We start from the raw sequence: 14,691 nt of genomic DNA on the forward strand, positions 1-14,691 counted from the left end.
CCTCATCTCTGCCACGCAATCCATGTACACAAATGGCTCAGAATTCTGCATGTGGGGGAGCCTCAAAACTGAAAAGCAGAGTAATCTTACTGATGACTAGAACCGGGTCTGGCACACAGCAGGGGCTCCAAGCATATGGGTGGATTAACTGATGTAGAATCACACCATTTTTTTTTTTAACTACACGATGTTAGGCTGATTATCTCTAGCACTGACTGATTCTGAAAATCTCTTCTCTTTCAGGAATTTGTTCTCAGGTATGATTTTTTTTCTTTTGCAAACAATCAATTACTTTTAGTCATTGGCATCTCATTGTTTATTTTTAATTGCATCACAAATATATTAAATGGTATTTACTCTCACCTCTAATTTCCAGAAAGCAATACAGGTTTTCCACCTTGGGTAGTATTAGACGTATTTCTTTAAAATAAATGTGTTAAAAATAAGATAATTTATATAAAAATAGGTAAAAAACAGATTTATTCTGTATAGCACAGGGAATTATATTAAATATCTTATAGTATCCTTTTAATGAAAAAAGAATATGAAAGTGAATGTATGTGTGTATATGCATGACTGGGACATTGTGTAATGCACCAGAAATGGACACGTTGTAACTGATTATACTTAACAAAGGAAATAGTTTATATATAAGACCTATTATAATATATTAAATAGCTACTCATTTAGGTGGTACAAACACATAGACAAAATTGTGACTGCATTCCTCAAATAACAAGTTTGGAAGTCATATGTCTACAAATCATGAATTCAAGTCATATGTCAGTAATAGATTTAAAAGCAGGCTGAGGCTTGTGTGTAACTATTAGAGAGAAAGTAGCTCATTTGGAGTAGAACCAATGCTAAAAATAGCAAATGAATTCAAACTCATTTCACAAGTCTATCTTTAGGATTATGTAAGTCACTTGTCTAAATGTATACACCTGATTCAAGGTTAGATTTAAGCTAACAGACAGTTGAATAAAAACAGCATATGAATTACCCTCACCAGAGAGGAGTCCTTAACATTCTCAGTGTTTGTATTTATGTATTTGTGTGTGTATGTTTGTGAAATGCCCTAAAAATGAGAATAGAAAAATACCACCCTCAAAAAATCGTATTTCAAGTTAAATAGACTTGATAGCTATTCAAAAATTTTATTGAGAGTCACATACTGTGGAAAAGTTATTCAATGTTACACTGAAATGTTGTAAATAATAGATAATATTATAATTCAAGATAAATATTGATTTTCAACAAATATTCATTATCTGACCAGCACATGCTAGATTCTGGGATTATAGAAAAACAAGTGTTGCCCTTCAGTTAAAGAAGATGGAATCCACTCACAAATCAATATGTTAGATGCCAGACACTGGTGTCCACTAATCATATTGGAGCAACATGAATCTAAATCCATTTGGGAACACAGGTGGAGATGTAGATTTACAGGAAAAAAATTTATGATTGCACTATGTTAAGAATGAATAGGCGTTTTCAAGGTATTCAAGTGGGATGTAACTATTTCAGGTAGAAAAATGCCACCAATGTGCCAATGTATATATTTGAGAAACCCAACTACTTCAGTAGAGATGCAGGGAGGCAGAGGATAAGAAACAGAGCCAGCTACATAATTTGCAGAGCCTAGAGCAAAATAAAAATGCTACTGGGAACGTACTGGGGGGAGAAGTGGGGAAGAGTGAATCTTCCATCCTCATAGGGTCTGTTATCCCAGCCTCCTAAGGGATCAAAAATTGCATGGCAGAATAAGCTACGTATTAGCTTATTCTGCCGAAGTCATCTGCCAGATCATCTGGGCACATAGCCCACGGTTCTGCCTGCAAAGACAGGGCAGCCAAAGCCTTGCCCTGCCCTGAGTGCCACCAGTTGTGTGTTGGATCCCACCCTACACTACCTTCCCCTTGCTCACACCCAAGACAATGACAGGGCCAAAACCGATGAAATGCAAGCCTGGCTCCACTATTGCAAGCTAGGCATCATCCCCAGCTGAGAGTGGCCAAGGTCACTAGGTGAGTGTTGGGAGCGGGAGGCTGAAAATCTCTTCTGGAGGTGGGGAAAGGGATGGACCACGTGTAAGCCTGCTCTCCAAGCCCCTGGCACATGTTCTGTTCTCCCACTGGGCTTCGCCTACAAAAGCAAATTCAAAGATAAAGTTAGTAAACATTTGAAGACAGCAACTATAGAGCATTAAACCCCAAGCTGCTTTGCTCATACGTGCAGGAAGCTGTACTTGGGACAGCAAAAAAAAAAAAAAAAAATTAGGTTGATTAGAAATAAAGGCTTCCTGTGTTCTCATGCTAATGTGTCTGGACGTCTCATTAGAGGTAAATGGTTGGTGGTAAAAGGTTTTGTTTAACATATAGGACAAGTAACAGTGTTACAATCACTGAACATAAGTGTAAATCAAGAGTTAGGAGAGTTCTCAGATTAAAAGTGATATTATTCATGCTTATTTCGAACTTTAATTTTTATGACTGCATGAAGCTCCAGATCACTACTTTAGGTCATGGTTTTATTAGGTCGTAGTAGTAGAAGTGTCTGGATGATTTGATTTCAAAGTTGTAAAATGATGGATCCTTTAGGATTCGATTTCTTTCACATATTTAGTAATATAAAACCAGGAAATAAATATTACTAAAATACAAAATCTCAGGACAGAAATAAATACAGGACAGAAATAGACTAATGGACAGAGAATACAGACTTGTGGTTACCAGGGGGGTAGAGGGTGGGAAGGGATAGACTGGGATTTCAAAATTGTAGAATAGATAAACAAGATTACACTGTATAGCACAGGGAAATATACACAAAATGTTATGATAAATCACAGAGAAAAAAATGTGACAATGAGTGTGTATATGTCCATGAATGACTGAAAAATTGTGCTGAACACTGGAATTTGACACAACATTGTAAAATGATTATAAATCAATAAAAAATGTTAAAAAAAATACAAAATCCCAATCTTATAAATTGATATTTACAGTGCAGATTGTACTTAAAGCCTTTCTGTTACAAAAATGTGTATGCAACAACTTTGATGGAAACAAATAAATAGACTATTAAAACCACAGGATACTGTGTCATACAAGTCTTAGAAATGACCTCCTGGAAAGTACAAACCAATGCTCCTCCAGAATTTTGTACAACAAGGTCATGATATTGTCAAACAGCTTATTTGATAGAAATCTAAGCACATTAATAACCAGATTGCTCCAACTCTATATACCAAACTATCTTCACTGAGCCAGTCACCTACTCTTTCTAGCATTTAAATATTATTACTATTACTTTTTCTTTTTGCAAATGGGGCTGCAGTGATTTTGCTGCAAACTTAAAGATTTGCAAAATGTTTCTAAGCCAGGTTTCTTCCACAGAACTTCAAGTTTGATTCAACATGTCCTACAAACAGATAAAATCAAATGATATCATATCCAAAAGAAAATCATGGAAGTGAGTCAAACTCATGTTTCAAGACCATGAGTTTACCTAAGCAAATTTTGTGTGGGCTCTGTTGGCCCATCTAGGCAGCTTTAATTATGGGATAATGAGATCATACACATCCCCACAGCCCTCTCATCTCATTCTGTAATTTGCTCTTCCAGCTGCCACATAAAACTCTTACCAAGTCAGTGGAAGCGTTTCTTCTGGTTCCTGCCCCCCTGCTCCATCTCTTGCTGCCATATTTAATGGTTCTTCAACCATTTACTCCATATTTTCAACTCTACTCACCCTTATTATAAACATTCTTGGGGACTTCTATTTTGAAAGATGATATTAACCAGATAAATTTCATTTTGGGGAAATAATATCTTACCTCATTTTTCTTAGGTCACAAATTTTTAAATACTTTTAGATCAGGCTTTAGTTGATGAAAGCAGGTACATTTTATTTTAAAGGTTTTCAAATGAAGAGTTCATGGAAATTCTGTTGTACCCTTCCCATCTTCCTGATTTCTAATAAAATCAGGATTCTCTCAACTAGGGGTAGAAAACTAATACTTTTGAGAACAGCTAGTTGGGGGAATCTTGGTATAAAACAAGAGGTTGTGATGGAGACATTGAAATATTGGAGAATGCCTGCATTGCCTAAATTCATTCAAGTTGCATTTAGCTTAGCTAACTCTACTAACCAACAGAGGTAGACTGTTTTCAATGATGACTGTGCAATCGCACACGTCCCACATGTCTTTCTTAATGAGACTTTCCCACTCTCATAACCCAAAATGGTATCACCCTCACTCCTGCCTTTGAATTTGACCTGATCCTCTGACTAGCCTTGACCACGCTAATGAAGCCAAGGCAAGACCGCAGCGTCCAAAGCTCATTTTCACAAACGCTTACTGTTTCTATTTTCATGCTTTGAAATGCTTCCTCTCAGACTACTGCCTTGAGACCTTTGTGCACATGAGCCACCTGGAGAAACCATAAGGAGGAAAACCAAGGTGCCCTTGCTGACAGCCTCTGCTGTTTCCTTTCACCTCCCCGAGCAAAATGCAGACCTACCAGTGACCCCAGGTGAGTCTAGCAGAAGGACCATCCAGCCAACAGAATCATAAGAAAAAAATTAATCATTGTTGTTTAAACCACTAAGTTTGGGTTCTTTGTTATTTAGCCATTGATAACTGATACAATACTAAAACCTCATCTCCTTAGTTTGTGACCCAACCTCTAAACTCACATGATACTCAATTAAAACTCTAGGACCTAGTGGAACAAAAATGTATTAGTTAATTAAATTTAATTGTTTAATGCTTTGACAGCTTTTTTTTTATTCAACAATAAATCTTTCATAATATACCAGATATAAACTCATTTTATATACTTTTTGCTGTACATCAGTTCAAGTTTTTGAGCATGGTTTGTACATGGCAGATGACAATTTAATTTTTTTTTTACTGACATAGTAAAATGGGTTAACATAGTAAATTGACCTTTAGTTATAAATTCAAATATATCTCACACTGCTTCCTGAATTACATCTCTGATTAGGAGTGCAGAAAACAATCTGAATTCAATATAGATTTTAACAATGGTTTTGATATAAGCCCACATACTAAGTTCCATTGCTTTAAGTCAAAACCAAATTGCGTGAAATATTACACAGCAGATGTCTTATCCCCTACTTGTTCCGTAAAGATACGTTTAGTATCACATTCCTTCTTTCTGGCCTTTCTTCCACCCATCTTTATGGTGATCCTATTTCAGCAAGGGAGCATCTCTCCACGGCTTCCCAGTCACGAGAGTCTACGTAGCAAACTGATCCTTACCTGTCAAGATGCAACTTAAGTATGAACTCTATTACGAAGCCTTTGCTGATCCTCCTGTGGAAAGTAAAACATTGCATTCTCTGTGTGCTACTCTGTCCTGTATTTGTGTCTGTAATAATACTTATAATATTTATCTCAATGTATTTGTTAATGTGTGTATGCCTCCTCATTAATTATAAACTTCCTATATTAAATGATCACTTTCGTACTCGTCTAAAATCTCTAGAATGTTACAGAATGCTTGGTCTACGGTTAAAACTTGACAAATGAATTTTAAGGACTGAATAAATGAATCTCTTTTTTACTTTTGTGACTATATAACCTTTATTCACATTAACCCTAATCTTAGTTGGCTTCAAGTATCCTGATTTTTGCCTTCCAATCTGTATAATGTTACATGTAAGGCTGTTTCTCCAGAGAGTTTGTGAATTTCAGTCCATCACACGCTGGGCCCTGGTAGCACAGTCTCAATCCTATTCTAGAAGTTTCCAGCTTGGCTAATTTTATTTTTATTTACTTTTTTAGCTCCTTGTAAGCACTGTGCTAATTATTTATGTCAATCCCCACTTAGTTGTGAATTGTCATTCAGTAAGTGTCTAAATGAATGAATAAATGATTTAGTAGGTCAAACAAATGTCAAGTACTTTACTTGTTAAGTATGTGATAGCTGCTTTAGACAATAAGACTTGAAGCAGTGATTAAAATCACAATTATAATATTATCCTTTTGAAAAATGTAACCCCTTTGACAGTTATTATCTTTATGATATAATTTACTAGATAGAATTCCAGCAAAAAGGCACTTATCTACACAAGAGATGATTATGTGATGCATTAATTTTTTAATTTATATTATCTTTAATTACACAAGAATACATGTATGTCTTGCAAAATTTTATTCTACAAACTGCAAAATCTTTTGAGTATCCCTTCAAATTCCATCTCCTTTACCTCCTCCCTAGATGTGGCTACTGCCAAGTTGTATATTTCTCAGTGCATCTCTAAGACATACGTACGCAGCTAAGTTCGGTTAAATTCTTTGTATTTATATACCTGTCATTTTGCCTCAAAGGGAAAAAAAAGAAGTAAAAATTAAATTCCATCGGTGGAAGGAGAAGACATCCAATCTTAAATGTGTTTTCCTTGAGCACATAGTTAAAATCGTAGGACTTGCCAGTCATAATTTGAAGTTGTGTTTTTGAAAGCCCACTTCGTTTCTAGTTATATCTGTCAGATGAAAGAGTGCAGTGATCACTTGCTTGGACGTAGTCCAAAAGGCGAAGTGGATGAGTTTGCATCTCTTAACCAGCAACATATTGAAGCAGCAGCCATGGTAAGTTGGCTTGTTTGTTTTGCTTTTATCAAACATTAACATCTTTTGCATTGCAAGCGGGACCTCTTAGGATTTAGAAGGACAGCTGTGGTTTGTATTCCCAAGTCTTCTTCCTCCCCACACCCTGCGCTCAGACATCCCCAGAACCGCTTCCACCAGGGGCTCCTCGGCCTTAATTGTGAGAACAACGGGGCTTTTCATAAGGGGCCACTCACCCCAGCCGCTTGGCTAGCTCCTTATGGTTTCTGTGTGAGCTGGCCTGATTACCCAGGGAGCATATACTACACCTTGTCAGATTGCTTATTAAGGAGGCTGGAACTTAATTTGTAAAGAACTGAGAAGAATGCATTTCAGTTCTGACTGCTCCATAATACAGTTCCTCTGGGCACACTTTACAAAAGACTCGATGCGAGGCAGGTACCAGGGTGCACTTAGGCAGAGTGGGAAGGCACTGTACATTGTGATGAAGTGCTTTTAACATTTCAGTTTAACATAATTGGATTCTAATAGGAAGTTTCTGTCATGAAGTCTTTTCAGTCAAGAGACCTATCAAAGAACTTGGGTCTCTTACATCTCTGTCTAAAAGGTAGGTTTTATTCCAAATGTTATCCCTGGGGATAGCTAAACAACCCAAAGAGATATTGGCAAGCCATGAGAGCAACAAGGTGCCTATGGTGATTATACTTACATGGATTTTAGGGAATTTATGTATACGTACGCACACATACACACACAGGTATGTACATAGTAATTTACAGTTGACCCTTGAACAACATGGGGGTCAGAGGTGCTGACTCTCCAAGGAGTGAGAAATCAGAGAGCTTACAGTAGGCCCTCCTTATCCTTGGTCCTGCACCTGTGGATTCAACCAGCTGGGGACTGTGTATTGAAAAAAACATCTGCTTATAAGTGGACCCACATAGCGTGGACCCACGTAGCTCAGGCCCATATTGTTCAAGGGTCAATTGTATTTTTAAAATATATCTTCTTTTATTCAACAACTGGTACTGGAGGAGATGAACAGCATTCAGCTTTTATTTCATTGTTTACAAAAGTAAATGTCTTGAAGGTACGTAAGGAAGTTAGATGTGTTTGATATATGATTTATCCTCTGTCAGCACAAGCACGTATTTGTCTATATGGATCTATTTAAATGAAAACAGAGAAACAGGTTCAGGGCAGAGATGATATCCCCAAGAATTTGGGAATGTGACTTCAGATTTTGACAGTAGTCTTCTGTGTGCCCTTGAGCATCTTCATTGACTTTCCTACTTCTCTTCATGATTCCTCAACCATAAAATGGAATCCAAATATTGGACAGAGGTTGGCAAGTTGTGCATAAACCACTAAATATGGCTTCTATAAAAGGGAGGTTTTCATCCATAAAAAACCCTAAGTGCCACACTTAATAAAATTGTATTTACTATTCCACTTCTCCCAAGCAAATAAAAAAGATGTCAGGTAAACCATCATCTGATATCAGTCTTCATTAGCTTCTTTCCACCTATTTATAAAGTTGTGCAGTTTTAAAATATATTTGGAAAATTATGCTATTTTGCACACTCAAGCATTTTATTTTGCAGCTGGAGACTCTAAAATGTTCAGTTCTCATATCCTTTAGACCTTGGAGTGGGACAATCAGAGGGACTGATATTTCTGGAACTCAGATGGAAGCCCAGCTAAGTGATACTTGATTCAACTAAGTGGTACAGTTAAGAGTTTCTTTAAGACTACTCTGTGTTCTTGTGGGGACTTTCACGACTTATTGATTTTTCAAAAGTGGTTAATTCTAAAACTTGGGGGAAAAGTAGGAGACATTATTCAAGATAAAGTTAATAGATGGTATGTATTTGCTATCAGTATAAAATTTGTTATTATTTTACCAGCTACCAGAATATTATTGTAATGAATCTCACAAAAGCTTAAATAATTGTCTGGTCTTTTTTACTTAACCTGAAGAATGTTCAGTCATGTAGAAAACTAATTATAGTCTACTCAGAGAAAAAAATAATCCAGATTTAATGTCATGATATACCTCTGTATTCATTTGAACTCTGCGGATAACAATCTTTATTCAGAAACTGTGTATATCCTGGAATATATGACATGGCATCATTCAAGGAGACGTGGATTCTAGTTTAACCTTTCTTACTAGCTTTGTGATTTTACACAAATTATTTTTTCTCAGATGCTGAGATTCTCCATCTTTAAAATGGAATCTAAGTGATATTAGATTATATTAAAACTCATAATAGATCATTTTCTCCCAAAATTGATTAATAATAAGAATATGATAGATTCAAGAAAAGGTCCAACACAAGATAAATGAGACTGATTTCCATTTAAAAACATTTTAGAGAATGGGTTGGACACTATAGTGAGAAGAGAAATCTTGGAAATTATAGAGAGGGGAAAAAAAAAAACAAATAAAGCAATTTCTCAGTAGTAGTAACAGAATCCAGGAGAGAGCCAGACAATACCTTCAAAATGCTCAAAGAACCCAATTTTCAGCATATAATTCTCCTTAACTAAACTGTCATTGAAAACAATAATGAAATAAAAGTATGCTACACCAAGTCAGACTGAGAGACTGACTAAAAGACCATTATTAAAATAACTTTAAAGAATGAACTTCAAAACAAGGAAATTAAACTAGAGTGAAAGAATGGGTTATTAAGAATAGTGAACAAAGAAATGTGTAAAAGTATGAATAAATTAAAAAAAAATCAGACTTCTGGTTTCAACTTGTCTTTTTTAAATTGAAGTACAGTTAATTTACAAAGTTGTGTTAGCTTCAGGTGTACAGCATAATGATTATTTTTTTTCATATTGTATTCCATTATAGGTTATTACAAGGAATTAAATATAATTCCCTGTGCTACACAATAAATCCTTGTTGTTGGTCTGTTTTATGTATTGTGCTTTGTGTCTGTTAATCCCATACTCCAATTTGTCCCTCCCCCCACCTTTGGTAACCATAAGCTTGTTTTCTGTGTCTGTGAGTCTGTTTCTGTTTGGTTTCAGTTTTGACATATAAAGAGCTCAGGATCATCACTCCAGTCCTAACAACAAGAAAAAGCTGAACAAACCAAATATCAGTCTTTTTTTTTTTGGATCCATCAGAAAATTGAGATTGCAGTACAAATTAGACCCCAAAACCTGAAGAGAAGCTAATCTACAAAGTTACAACCCAGATCAGTTTACCTGGAGAAGACACTCTACCATAAAACTAGTAGGAATTCCCATTTAAATGTTAATTTCGATGAACTGTTGGAGAAGGATTGTGGACTAACATGACTGAGACATTCCCAGGGGTTGCATCTTTAGAAAGACCCACATACTTTTGTGAGTTTTACTTTCAGGATCGCCATTAAATTTCACAGTAAAGGCTCCAGAAAAACAAACAAACAAAACAACAACAAAAAACCGTTGTGGCTTTGGCAGTAAGAGTGGAAGAATGATCATACTTAATGGTAAGAAATGGCGTGTTTCCCCCTAAGACTGGGAACAAGGCAAGGATGTTATCTCTTGTCACTAATATTCAATATTACACTGAATATCCTAATTAGTGCATTAAGACAAGAAAGAAAGAAGGATGTGTACAGATCAGAAAGGAGAAATAAAAAATGGTCTTTATTAAAAGATGATATGATTTTCTATGTGGAAACTCACAAAGAGTAGATGTGCACATACACCCAAACTCCTGTGACTAATAAGAATAGCAAGGGCTCATGAGACAAGGACAACACAGAAAAGTCATTTGCTTTCCCATATACCTGAACATTTGGAGTTAAAAAGGACATTACCATTTACAATAAGCTGCCCCCTATAAAATATTTATGCATAAATCTAAAAAAATTATGTATAAAAATCTATATATGAAAAATTCTGATGTGAGAAACCAAATCGAATCTAAATAAATGGGGACAAATTCTGAGTTAATAGATTAGAAGATACACTATTGTTAAGATGTCAGTTTTTCCCAAATGGATCTATAGATTCAATGTAATCCCATTAAAAATCCCAGCAAGATATTTTGTATTTGTTGACAAATTAATTTTAAAGTTTTTATGGAAAGGCAAAAGATCTGGAATAGCCAACATAACATTGAAGAACAAAGTTGGAAGACTCAGACTACACAATTTTGTAACTTAGTATAAAAACACAATAATCAAGACGTTGTTGTATTAGTGAAAGATCAAACATCTACAGAGCACTGGAACAGAGTCCAGAAATAGGCCCACACAAAGACAGTCAACTGGGCTTTGGAAAAGGGGCAAAGGTGATCCAACGGGGAAAGGATAGTCATTTTAACAAACAGTGCTGGAACACGTGGATGTCTATATGTAAAAAAAAAAAAGAAAGAAAAAAAGAACCCAGACACGGATCAAGTAAATTTCAAAATATTAACTCAAAGTGCATCATAGACCTAAATGTGAAGGAAAAACAATAGAAGAAAAGCTATGTAATTTTGTGATGAGTTCTTAGATATACCCTCAATAGCACCATCCATGAAAGAAATCATTGATAAGTTAGACTTCATTAGAATTAAAAACTTTAGCTCTGCAAATATGAAGAGGATGAAAAGACTAGCTATAGGCTGAGAGAAAACATTTTCAAAATACATATCTGCTGAAGGGCTTGTATCCAAAATGTACCAAGAATCCTTAAAAAGTCAACAATAAGAGAACAAGCTAATGGACAAAGGATCTGAACAGACATCTCACAAAAGATTATATATATATATATATATATATATATATATATATATATATGTGTGTGTGTGTGTGCATATATATATATATGCACACACACACATACATACATACACATACATGAAATAAACATATGAAAATGTGAAAAGATGCTCAAGATCATTTATCATTAGGGATTTGCAAATTAAAACAACAGTGAGCTAATGCTGTATATCGCTTCGAATGATAGAAATCAAAAAATTGCCAACATGCATTTCTGGCTAGGATGTGAAGTATAGAAACTCTCATTAATTGTTGGTGAAAATGTAAAATGGTACAGCCACTGTGTAAGACATTTTAGCAGTTTCTCACAAAGCAAAACACATTCTTTTCTTACCATATGATCCAACAATCATGCTCCTTGGTGTTTACTCAACTGATTTTAAAATGTTTATGTCCACGTGAAAACCTAGACATGAATATTTATGGCAATTTTATTCATAATTTCCCCAGACTGGAAGCAACCAAGATGTCCTTCAATAGATGAATGGATAAAGCAGTTGTGGCACGTCCATATAATGGAATATTATTCAATAATACAGAAAAAAAATGAACTAACAAGCCAGAAAATGACATGGATGAATTTTAACTGAATAAACTGAGTACATGAAGTCAGCCTGCAAAGATTGCTCTTCCAACTATATAGCCATCTGGAAAGGGCAAAACTATGGGGCCAGTAAAAACATCAGTGTATCAATATATTACTGGCTTGGGGTTCAGGTGTAGGAGGGAGGGTTGAATGCCTGAAACACAAGATTTCTTAGGTCTGTGAAACTATTTGGCATATACTGTTATGGTGGATATACGATACTATAGAGTTGTCAAAACTCGTAGAACTTTAAAGCACAAAGAATGAAGACTTCAGAAGACTAAAGGCAAAATAAACTACACACATACACAGCACTCTTGAGAAAGTTGTTTCTAAAGGGTATCTGGGCTAACAATTCTGATACTGCTATTGATATATATATATATATATATATATATATACAGATGTTGAAAATTAAGTAAATGGATGGCATATTGTGGAAGTCAGATTTCTTATTAGAATGGAAGATGACAGATAAGCAAGGGGAGGAAGCTAGAAAGATCCATGTAGCAATTAGAGGTAGAGATGTCAGGATGAACTCATGTTTAGATTTATATAAATACAGATGTTTATACATAGAAATGCTTGTATATATGTGTATGTACATAGGTTACTATATACACATCTATTTCCCTGCTCCATCAGTTAAAAGGGCATAGAAGCAAAGAAAACTCCAGTAACAATGGTAACATCTGGCATCCAGGTCTTTGTTTCTAATTTCATTGTAGGAAAAAAGGAAGCAGAGACACTTGGAGAAATAGTTGCTTTTAAGACACTGGCAGAGATTGAGCTGCAAGATGATCCAAGAGTATCTTGTAGTGGTAGAAAGTAAAAAAGTGCTCAAAAAAAAAAAATCCCCTATGAAAGCCAGTAATAGGTATATGTCAAAGGGATACAGGATCCAATTAACAGTGCTCTCAAAGGCCAAAGCTGGAAAATTTTGAGCAATAAAATAAATCCAAAGTATAAAATAAATATCCACTGTATTTGTATTGATATTGATATATCCATTGCATCTGTATTGATATAAATGAATGATAGAGTAAGTAAATAAATAGGAGACCAGAGACAAATCTGCTTGCAGAAGATTCCAAATAATTTATACAAATATTCCACCCTCAGAAGAGTGGAGCATAATTTCCCACTTTTCAAATATGGATTGCTTTTATCAACTTACTTTTAAAAAGTACAATATGGAAAGGGGGAAGAGGGAAGAGTAACTTCACAATGGAGAAACCTCCCATATGTTACCCAATCTAGGTGGTCAAGGTTAACATCGAAAGTCATACCTTATTTTGATGGTAGATGTACTTGCTGTGATGTGATGAGCATTTACTTCTGTGGTCTTCCCAAAACTCATAATCCCAGTCAAATCATGTGAAAAACAAACTAGACAAGTCCCAGTTGGAGGCATCCTACAAAACAGTTGGCCAAGGTCATCAGAACAAAGGAAGCCTCATGAAATGACATTGCCAGGAGGAGCCTAAGAAGATGTAATGAGTAAATGTAATGTGATACCTTGGACTCCTGGAACAGAAAAAGGACAGAGATAAAACCTAATGAAATCTGAATAAATTATAGACTTGAGTTAATAAATATAAATATTCATTTATTATAACAAGTGTAAGATATTTACATACTAAGATAAAAAGCATTTTGGGCAAAATGAGATTATTATATACATATAAATGTAATATTTGCTAGGAATAAATCAATTCTAAACCTGAATATATATTTATTTAAATTTATGTATATTTAAGTATATGTGATAAATATAGACAAAACAAATTAAATTTTGATAAATGCATCATCAAAGCACAAAATTTTTTTAAATGACAAACTACTGAAACCATAGGGAAAAACTGAACAATACAAGCTTTAAAGAAGTTATAATTCCAAAGAAACTATCAGGAGGTGGTAAGGATAAGAATAGCTATTAATGAATAAAACAGAAACAGAAAAGAAATAATAAGGAAGATCAGTGAAATCGTTCTGTAAAAAGACCAGTGTAATAGTTAGCATAAAGGCAAAAGTGGTAAAAACAAAAGATTGAAAATACAAATAAAAATTATACAAATGAAAAAGTATGTAACTATCGATAAAATGTAGACTGATGATATGAAAATACCATGAACTGTATGCACAAGAATTGAAAATTATACATGAAATGCACAGTATCCCAAAAAATGTAACCTACCGAAACTGACTTTAACATTTAATGAGTCTCAAAGAGCAACTGGGGAAGGCTTGGGTCTGTAGTTACAGATAAAACCACTAAAAGAGAGGGAAAAAATACTCCCCTAAGTCCAGAGCACTGTTGAGATAAATACTCCTCTTTGTAATCCAATGCTTATGCAAAGTCCTCCTGAAGATACAAAGAGAGGGACTGCCCTCATTTGTTTTATGAGATTCCTAAATATTAATAATAAAACCGGGCTAGGTTATACAACAAAAATAAGGCCAATATTAGTAAACTGAATCTAGAATAATATACAAAATATAGTACATCATAACTAAGTTGCATTGTTCACTTAAATATAAAAGTGACTTCACTTTGCAACACTCATTTATGAAAAATACTTAAAAAAAAAAAGACGGGACTAGAAAGTAACTTTATTGCCTAAAAAATGTCTAAAAAGAAATGATTAAATATTACTGCAGTATCCATAGAGCAAATACCTATTTTACCTTGTATATGTTTACATGTGTGTATATTTATGTATATA

The sequence above is a fragment of the Vicugna pacos genome, chromosome 6 (genome assembly GCF_048564905.1).
Source record: "Vicugna pacos chromosome 6, VicPac4, whole genome shotgun sequence".
NCBI lineage: Eukaryota > Metazoa > Chordata > Mammalia > Artiodactyla > Camelidae > Vicugna > Vicugna pacos.